The sequence below is a fragment of the Grammomys surdaster genome, unplaced genomic scaffold, assembly GCF_004785775.1.
Source record: "Grammomys surdaster isolate TR1022 unplaced genomic scaffold, NIH_TR_1.0 168, whole genome shotgun sequence".
In the NCBI taxonomy this organism is placed as follows: Eukaryota; Metazoa; Chordata; class Mammalia; order Rodentia; family Muridae; genus Grammomys; species Grammomys surdaster.
The window spans coordinates 9,289,226-9,300,167 of record NW_021604616.1 but is presented as its reverse complement, the minus strand read 5'-3'; positions in this window follow the sequence as shown (position 1 = coordinate 9,300,167).

The window sequence follows — 10,942 nt, the reverse complement described above, 5'->3', positions numbered from 1 at the left end:
TGCTTGCTTCTCAGAATTGTGCTGTTTCTGATTATTATGGACTCATTAACCTTGGCTGGGAGAATATCCCAAAAACCTTGGAAGATATAACATTCACTTAAGGAAAAACAATGAACTAAAAAAATGTACATTATTATGCAAACAAGTGTTATGCCTATAGCAGCATTAGCATTCTTGATGAACCACATCCTGCTGACTTTACTTCAGAGCTGAAAACCTTGTCAAACTATGCCTTCTTCAGCCATAAGAAACCTGGCAATAAATAAATCCATGAAAAAAAATTATTCACAAAATTACAATCAGATAGTTAAAGGGAAATGAATAAAGCTGGTAAAGAATAGAATAAAAAGGATAAAGAAAACATAAAATAAGAAAACGCTGGTGATGGAAAATTTGTATTTGTGAACAGAGTATTCAGATAAATAATCACCAACAAAATATATTAAATAGAAAGATAATCTCAAGTAGAATATATGAGAGAAGAAATCGAAATACAAGTTGAAGAAAACATTAAACATACAAAGTACCTGAAAAAAATCAAAGACTTCTGGAAAACTATGAAAACACAAAACCTATGAATGATAGAAATCCAAGAATAGAACACACATAATTTTAGGGAACAGAAAATGTTTTCAACAAAATCATAAAAGAAAATTTTCCTGACCTAAAGAAATAGATGACTTTGAACCTACATGAAGATTACAAAATACCAAATACACTGCAATAGAAAAGAATTCCCACCTGCAAGACAATAATCAAAACAAAAATGTACAGAACAAAGTAAATTTTAAAAGCTGCAAAGGAAAAAGAGCAGATAACATATAAATTCAGACCTATTAGCATTACTCCTGAATTCATATGAATGATTCTAAATTCAAAAGGATCTGGAGAAATGTCTTGCAAACTGTAAGATGCCACAGATGCCAGCCCACACTTTTATACCCAGAAATGCTTTTGATAACCTCAGATGGAATAAACAAGCTATTCCATGACAAAACTAAATTAAGCAATATCTTTCTAGAAATGCTACCCTACAGCAAAAACTAGAAGGAAAACTGCAGATAAGAAGTTTAACTGCACACAAGAAAACAGAGTAAATGAATAATCTCATACAAGCAATTCCAAAATAAGTGAAATACAAACACACACACACACACACGCACACACACACATGCATCCACACACACACATACACGTGGACACACTCCCACACAATCATTACCAACATCAAGGTTAAAGGAATTAACAATTGTTGAACATTAATATATCTCAACATCAATTGGTGCAATTTCCCAAATGAAAAGACACAGCTTAACAGAATGGGTACAAAACCAGTATTCATCATTCTGCTGTATACAAGAAACACTTTTTAGCATCAAAAAAGAGAGAGATTACTTGTGAGTAAATTGTTCAGTGACTTTACTAGAAAATGGAACCAAGAAACAAGTATATCAAATATCTAAGAAAATAGACATTCAACCAAAATTAATCAAAAGAGATAGGAGGAACATACCATGCTCCTCAAATAAAAAAAAAAACCCACTAATATGACTTCTTAATTCTAAAAATCTATGCATCATATACAAGGGAAACCACAATCATCAAAGAAGCACCACTAAACAATAAATGACACATCAATCCTCTCACATTAATAAGGATAGGTTTGAACATGGCCCACTCACTAATGAAAAAAATGGAAAAATGGCAGATAACATATAAATTAAATAAAAATAAAATAAAATAAAAAAGAAAGAAAGGAAATAACAAACACTATAATTAAAATAGTATATAGCTTTATCATCAAAACATTTCACTAAAACTAAAAACAATATAACTTATCAGTTCCTCAAAAAATCTCCAAAATTGACCATATAGTTGTTCACATTGCAAGCCTCAAAGTAAAATGCTGGGAAAAATGTTCCAGACAAATGGTCCCAAGAAACAACCTGGAGTAGCAATACTACTATTCAATAAAATAGAGTTTCAACCAAAAGTTACCAAAAAAGATGAAGAAGGATACTATAAACACAGCAAATGAAAAATCCACCAAGAGGAATTCTCAGTTCTGAACATTTATGCCCCAAATGCAAGGGCACTCACACTTGTAAATGAAACATTACTGAAGTTACATTGAACCTCACACAATAATAGTGGGAAACTTCAACTTCCCACTTTTACCAATGGAAATATCATAGAAACAGAAACTAAACAGAGACACAGTGAAACTAACAGAAGTCCAAATGGACTTATCAGACAGCTACAAAAACATTTCACCCTAAAACAAAAATATACCTTCCCCTCAGTGCCTCATGGTACCTTCTCCAAAATTGACCACATAATCAGATATAAAAGAAGCCTGAATCACTACAAGCCTGAAATAACCCCATACATCCTATCAGATCACCACATACTAAGGCTGGTCTTCAACAACAACAAGAACAACAGAAACACCAGATATACCACAAAGCTCAACAACTATACAACGATAACGTGCTCAGGAAAGAAAGAAGAGAAGAAATTAAAGTCCTTTTAGATTTGAATGAAAAATAAAGCACAACATGCCCAAACTTATGGGACATAATGAAAGCAGTGCTAAGAGGAAAATTCCTAGCTCTGTGTGTTTCCATAAAGAAATTGGAGAGAGCTTACACTAGTAGCATAAGAGTACATCAGAAAGTTCTATAACAAAATAAAATCAAATACACCAAAGAGGAGTAGATGGCAGGTAATAATCAATCTCAGGGGTGAAATCAACCAAATAGAAACAAAGAGAACTATACAAAGAATCAATAAAACCAAGAGCTGGTTCCTTGAGAAAATCAACATGATAGATAAAGCCTTAACCATACTTACCAGAGGATATAGAGACAGTATCCAATTTGACAAAACAGAAATGAAAATGGTTACATAACAGAAAATGAAGAATTTAAAAAATTGTCAGATCCAACTGTAATAGTCTATACTCAACAAAACTGGAAAATTAAGATAAAATGGATGATTTTCCAGACAGATTCCAGGTACCAAAGTTAAATCAGGATCAGATAAACCATCTAAACAGTCCCAAAATCCCTAAGGAAATAGAAACAGTCATTAAAAGTCCCCCAACCAAAAAAAAAAAAAAAATCCCAAGGATCAGATGGTTTTAGTGCAGAATTCTATCAGACTTTAAAAGAAGACCTAACATCAAAACTTCTCAAACTATTTCAAAAAATTGAGACAGAAGGAACACTATCCAATACATTATATGAAGCAACAGGTACACTGATACCTAAACCACACAAAGACCCAACCAAAAAAAAGAGAACTTCAAACCAATTTTCGTCATAAATATTGATGCAGAAACACTCAATAAAATTCTCACAAACTGGATTTAAGAACACATCAAAATGATTGTTCGCCATGACAAATTTGGCTTCATCCCAGGAATGCAGGAATGGTTCATTATATGGAAAAATACTCAAAGGAAAAAAAACATGAGAATCTCATTAGATGTTGATAAAGCCTTTGACAACCCTTCATGCTAAAAATACTGTAAAGGTCAGGAATTTAAGGTCCATACAAAAATATAATAAAAGCAATATGCAACAAGCTAAAAGCTAACATCAAACTAAGTGGAGAGAAACTTAAAGTAATTTCACTAAAATCAGGGAAAAGACAAAGCTGTGTACTCTCTCCCAATTTACTCAGTATAGTACTTGAAGTTCTAGCCAGAACAATTAGGCAACAAAAGGAGATCAAGGGAATACAAATTGGAAAAGAGGAAGTAAAGGTATCACTTGAGGATGACATGACAGTATACAAAAGTGACCAATAAAAGTGCACTAGAGAAGTCCTACAACTGATAAACAACTTCAGCAAAGTGACTGGATAAAAAATTAACTAAAACAAATCAATGGCTTTCCTCTATTCAAAGGATAAATGGACTGAGAAAGAAAAAGGGGTACAGAGCTGAACAGAGAATTCTCAACTTAGGAATCTCAAATGACTGAGAAGAATGTAAAGAAATGTTCAATCTTTAGTCACCAGGAAAATGCAAATCAAAATGCCCTGGAGATTCCACCTTACACCAGTCAGAATGGATAAGATCAAAAACTCAAGTGACACCAGATGCTGGCAAGGATGTGGAGAAAGAGGAACACTCCTCCATTGCTGTTGGGTTTGCAACCTGGTACAACCACTCTGCAAATCATTCTGTAATTTCCTAAGAAAATTGGACATAGTATTACTTGATGACCCAGCTATACCACTTCTGGGCATATACCCAAAAGATGTTCCAACATACAACAATGACACATGTTCCACTATGTTCATAGCATCTTTCTTTATAATATCCAGAAGCTGGAAACAACCCAGATGTCCTTAAACAGAGAAATGGATACAGAAAATGTGGTACATTTACACAATGGACTATTACTCAGCTATTAAAAACTGTGACTTCATGAAATTCTTATGTAAATGGAATTTGAAAATATCATCCTGAGGAAGTTAACCCAATCACAAAAAGACACACATGGAATGTACTTGCTGATAAGTGGATATTAGCAAAAGAGTAGCTTGGAATACCCCTGATACAACTCAATGACCATATGAAATCCAAGAAGACCACACCAAAGTGTAGATGCTAAGTCCTACTGAGAAGGGAGAAGAAAATAATCTCTGGAAACAGAGGAAGTGAGGGATCTGGGAGGGAGCAAGGAAGATGAGGAAAAGTAGGAAGCCATTTCAGATATGGAGGAAGATCGGGGAGAGGAACAGAAGGTCAGGAATTTGAAAGATGGAGAGTAGCATTTGGGGAAGGGAAATAAGGGTAGCTACTAGAATTTCCCAGATGCAAGGGACCCAAGAGATTCCTAGAACCCAACAGGTAGGACATTAACTGAAATACTCAACAAAGGGGAAATAGAACCTGTAGAGACCATGTCCAGAGGACAGGCATGGCCCTGGTTCAGGGATGGGGCCACCCAGCAACCTCAAAAATATTAATCCAGAATTTCTCCTGTCAAAAGATAGTACAGGGACAAAGAGTGAACCAGAGACTTAAGGAAAGGCCATTCAGAGATTGTCCCAGCTAGGGAACCATCCCATCTGCAGACACCAAACCCAGACACACACTGTAGTTGACACCAAGAAGTGCTTGCTTTCAGGAGCCTGATGTAGCTGAACCCTGAGAGGCTCTCCAAGAGCCTGACCAATACAGATAGGAGTGCACACAGCCAAACATTAGACTGAACCTGAGGAGCCCAATGGAGAAGTTAGGACATGGACTGAAGGAGCTGAAGGGGTTTGCAACCCCATATGAAGAACAACAATATCAACCAACAAGACCCCTCCCCCCAAATCTCCCAGGAACTAAACCTCCAACCAAAGAGTATGCTTGAGGGGAACCCGTGGCTCCAGCTGAATATGTAGCAGAAGAATGCCTTATTGGGCACCACAGTGGGGAGCCCTGTGATCCTGTGGAAGCTAGATGACAAAGGGTAGGGGAGTGCTAAGGCGCAAAGGAATGAGTGGGTGGGCAGGTGGGGGAGCACCTTCATAGATTCAGTGGGAAAGTTGAGAGGCAGAGAGGATAGGGGTTTTGTAGAGGGGAAACTGGGAAGGGGGATAACATTTGAAATGTCAATAAATAAAATAACCAATAAAAATTGAAAAAGAAATAAAAGAAAACTAAGAACAGCTACAGCTGTGAGGTAGAGCCAGCCAAGTCTATGTGTTATGGCAGAAGTGGAGAAGTGGAACTGTCCAAGCCCTTTGGAATCCAGAAGTTTAAGAATGCATCCCATACAATTGTCACTGGAATATTTACAATGTTAGATTATGGTTTTTCTTTGATTTGAGTATAACCATGTCTTGGTTCTTTGCTTTTGGAATTAGAGAACATTACATTTATTTTTGGTTTAATTGAATTACAGTTCTTAAGAAACTTTGAACCCTCACCCCCTACCTTTCCCCACCTGCACAATGTCCTCTGAAGCTTGGCAACTGCAAGATCCTGCTTAGCAACTGCAGATAGACTCAAAGCAGTGTACCATATCATCTTAAGAATAGCAGGGAGACCATAACTCAAGCAGTGTACCATATCTTCGGAAGAACAGTAGGTAGATCATAATTCAAGGCAGTGTACCGTATAGACCATGACATGTTTCAAGGCACAAGCCAAGAAGATTTTGTACTTTTCCACCACCTGGCCCCTCTTACCCCCTCCCCTTGTAAAACATGCTATAAAAAAGCATTTCATGTTCAAAAATAAATAAATAAATAAATAAATAAATAAATAAATAAATAAATTATTTAAAAAAGAAAAAGAAACTTTGAATTTTAAAGAGATTGTGGACTGATGTTAAAACCATTAAAGATTATAGAATCTCAAAAGTCAAAAAAATTTTCTTTTTCCAATTTTAATATAGTGTTTCAGTATGATTGACCTTTTTTGTGTTTTAAAATCACATCTGCTTTCTGGCTCCTCAGAAGCTGTGAGTCTACGAATTGTTGGCAACATGACTGGATAAAGTTGAAATTTTTAACTTTTCCTTGATTTAAACTTTCATTTTACATTTTCTTATTTTAATTTGCTTTCTAATAATAATTTGCATATTCTTTTTTTCTCTGCCTGAATTAGTAACTGTGGGAAAAAAAAACAAAAAAAGCTGCAGCTGTGGAGTCCCAGAGACTTTCCACACGGTGGATCTCACATACAGGAGAAAGATCTGAATTTCCAAAGGCTGGAGGCTTTGGGGATGGCAGGCCCCATTGATACGAGAAAGTCCTTAGTTCCAAAAGGGTTTATTTTCATGGTGGATGGATCTGGATGTACCCCCCTGATAAATCTTGTCTGTCATGGTTTATAAATGACTATGCTTATGTACTTATGACCAAGTGGAATTTAGAATAATATCCAAGAACAGAAATGATATGCTCTCATTTTAGCACAAAATGCATCTATCATTGCCTAATGAGTTTTGAATACATAAAAAAAATTATACTATATCTCTATATTTGTATCTATCACTCTATTTCTCTCTATATCTATCTAACATCTATGTATAGGTATATACATATAGATATAGACATACATATCATGATTTTTATTAGATAGATAGATGATAGATAGATAGATGATAGATAGATAGATAGATAGATAGATAGATAGATAGATAGATAGAGATACATTGGTATTGGTATCAATATCAGTGTAGTTATAGTCATAGATGTAGATTTATTACTGCTATTGTTCAGGTCATTTTAAGGAATCGTGTTGGTAAGATTTATATATCTTTCTGCGAAGTAACTAACAGTTCAAACTAACTCTGATCCTCAGGTTGTGAAAAAGGGAGCAGGAGGCAGGGCAGCAATCTAGACGTAATGTGAGTAAATAAATAATGTAATGAAAAAATTATAGGAGACATACATGGCTCACTTAGATACAGAATTTAATTGTATTTTGATATTTTTTGCCTTCTAAAATTTATGACCCTGCTTCATGTTATTACTTTCAAAAAATACTTTATTTTAATGTCACAAAATAATAATTGGGAAATTGTGAATGTACATACCTATAGACACATTAAAAATCAATGGTTTAATTAGGACTCTGATTCATGTTATTACTCTCAAAAAGATACTTTAGTTTAGTGTTACAAAATAGCAATTGGGAAATTGCTATTTACAATGAGTGTTTACACCTATAGAAACATTAAAAATCAATGGTTTAGATATCCTTTGTATTTCCTTTTAGATTAAGAAAGCAAAAGTTCCAACAATTTACACTGCTATGTATTTTTGTAGGATGATGATAGGAATCCAGAGTTCTGTATGTTTTAATATATTATATAAATTTCAGAGTCTCCACATTGATATATCGAGTTCTGTTACAAACACAGGGTCTTAAGATTCCTTTGCTATCTTGTTAAGTTAGCTTAGCATTGTGCTAAATGTCTATAACATAGTCTTCAGAAAGAGGAAAAAAGTCTCCCTTCACAGTTTTCTGTAAACTAAACAGTGTTCATGATTTTAATCCATAACTATTTCCCAAGCTGTTACTATCACACTACTCCAATATGTAGGTTTCAATAAATTTAGAAATTCTCATAAGCTTCTGAGAATCAACTTGGATATACCTCTCACAGAAGAAAATGGGAAAAAAGTATTCATAGCAGGTAGACAGGTAGAGGAAAATAGGTTGGAACTCAGTTGTGGGAGGAATGGTGATGCTCAGAATCAGGTTTGGGCAGGGAAAGAGAGTTGGCCAAATGTCGATGTGAATGAATAGAAATATCTAATTGGTGTGGGTGGGGAGGTTTGGGGGGTTTCATTTGAATTGCCAGAGACCTGGGTTAGTCTAGGCACACAAGTATAAATGGAGTTTACTTTAAGTGAGACTCACTGCACTGGGGATTTGAAAACTGAAGAAGCCACCTCCTGTAGCCAGGCAAAAACCACAGTGGTGTGATAGGGACACCAACCCACCCACAAAATTTTCAACAAAATTTATTCTTTCTACACAAAACATATGGATAGTGGATGGAGCAGAGACTGAGGGAATGACCAAGAAATAACCAGGCCTACAAGAGTCCCATCCAATCTGAAAGCACTAATCCCTTACACTATTAATGATACTCTACTATGCTTACAGACAGGAGTCAAACATGGCTGTCCTCTGAGTAGCTCCACCCAGCAGACAGATCCAAAAACCCACAGCTAAACAGTGGATAGAATGTGGAAACTCTTAGGCGGAGTATTGAGGACACTCAAGGGAATAGAAACTCCACAGAAAGGCAAACAGAGTCAAATAACCTAGATTCTTGGGGATCTCAGAAACAGAACCAATAACCGAAGAGCATACCTGGACTGGACATAGACCCCTGCACATATGTAGTAGACCTCCAGCTTAGTCTTCATATGGATCTCAAAGAACTGGAGCAGGGGCTATCAAAAAGACTGTTGCCTGTCTGTAGGATATGGTTTTCTAGCTGGGGTGCCTTGTCTGGCTTCAGTTGGAGATGATTCCCCTAGCCACACAGAGATTTGATATGCCAGGTTTCTGGGGATATGTGAGGGGTCCTCCACACTCTTATTGGAGAAGGAGAGAGGATATCACCAGAAAGACTGTGGGAGTACGTGAATGGAAGGGGGCAGTTATCTGGACTTAAAGTGAATAAATCTAAATTAATAATAAATAAGAAAAATCTAAAGGTCATTGAACTAAACCCATTTATATGTGTGGTCTGTTTTTTTTTTTGCATTTTCATTCTATTTTTGCAGCTATAACATTAAGAACAGGATGCAGGACATGAGAAATTCAGTATAAATGAAGCATATGATAAAGAATACAATATAGGAATTATTAATATGTTCAAGGATCAAAATAACAATAAATATAATTTCCTTAATGTAAATAGGCAAGAACATCGAAAATGAGAACACTTATCCATAGCTGGTGAGAGTGCAAACTTGCATAGCCAGTATTGATATCAGTGTTGCAGTTCTACAAAACAGTGGGGAGAAGTCTATATCAAGATCCCAATATAACATTCTCAAGCATATACCAAAGGACATTACAAACTATGAGAAAAATACTTAATCATCCAAGTACATTGTACCATATTTATTCACTTTAGCTCACAATTAGACACAGACTACATATATATCAACTGATGAATGAAAAGTGAAAATTAGTTACAATTATTAAACATAAAGTTATTAGGTATGTAAAAGATGGAATTAAAATTTCACATAAATAAGTAAAGCAACAAAGAATACTGCTGGTGAAAGTAACCAGTACCCCAAAGAGCAAATATTGCATGTTTTGGCTTATATGTAGATGTTACTTTTCATGTCTTGGATCCAAGTGCTTCCATCTATATCTCACAGAAACTAGGTAACTATTAAAAAACATGCATGGTAGTAACCAAAGAGTTATTATTTGTGGCTCATATGTAGGCTGTTGTTTCCCTAATTTCTTTCTCAGCCTCTTTATCGTTTGCATAAAAGAAGGCTATTGATTTGTTTTTAGAAGGATTGTTTCTACTTCCTCTCCATTTTTTCATTTTTGTCTCCTGATTTGCTATTTATTGCTTTTATTATGTTCAGGTATGTGCCATGAACTACTGATCTCTCCAAGACATTTAACATGAAAGGGTGTTGTATTTTGTCAAAGGTTTTTATTGCATCACATGAGATAATCCTGTGTTCTTTCCCTGTGTTTGCTTATATCATGTACAACATTGATGTATTTTCATATATTGAATCATACCTGAATTCCTAGGATGAAGCCTACTTGATTTTGGTGAATGATCGTTTTGTTATATTCTTGAATTGGGTTTGTGAGAATTTTCTTGAATACTTTTGCATCGATGTTCATAAAGGAAATTGGTCTGAAGTTCTCTTTCTTTATTGGGTCTTTGTGTGGTTTAGGTATAAGTGTAACTGTGGCTTCATAAAACAAAATGGGTAGTGTTCCTTCTGCTTCTATTTTCTGGAATAGTTTGAAGAGTATTGATATTACGTCTTCTTTGAAGGTCTGAATAGAATTCTTCACTAAAACCATCTGGTCATGGGCTTATGATACACTTCTAATGATTGATTCTATTTTTTTAGGGGTTATGAGAATGTTTAGATGGTTTATCTGATCCTGATTTAACTTTGACACTGGGTATCTGTCTAGAAAATTCTCCATTATAACAAGATTTTCTACTTTGGTTTAGTATAGGCTTTTGTAGTAGGATCAGATGATATTTTTGAATTTTCTCAGTTTCAGTTATGTCTCCCTTTTCATTTCTGATTTTGTTAATTTCTATATTCTTTCTATGCCCTCTGGTTAGTCTGATTAAGGGTTTATCTATCTTGTTAATTTTCTCCCAGAACCAGCTCCTGGTTTTGTTGACTATTTTGATACTTCTTTTTGATTCTACTTGGTTTATTTCAGCCCAAGTTTGATTATTTC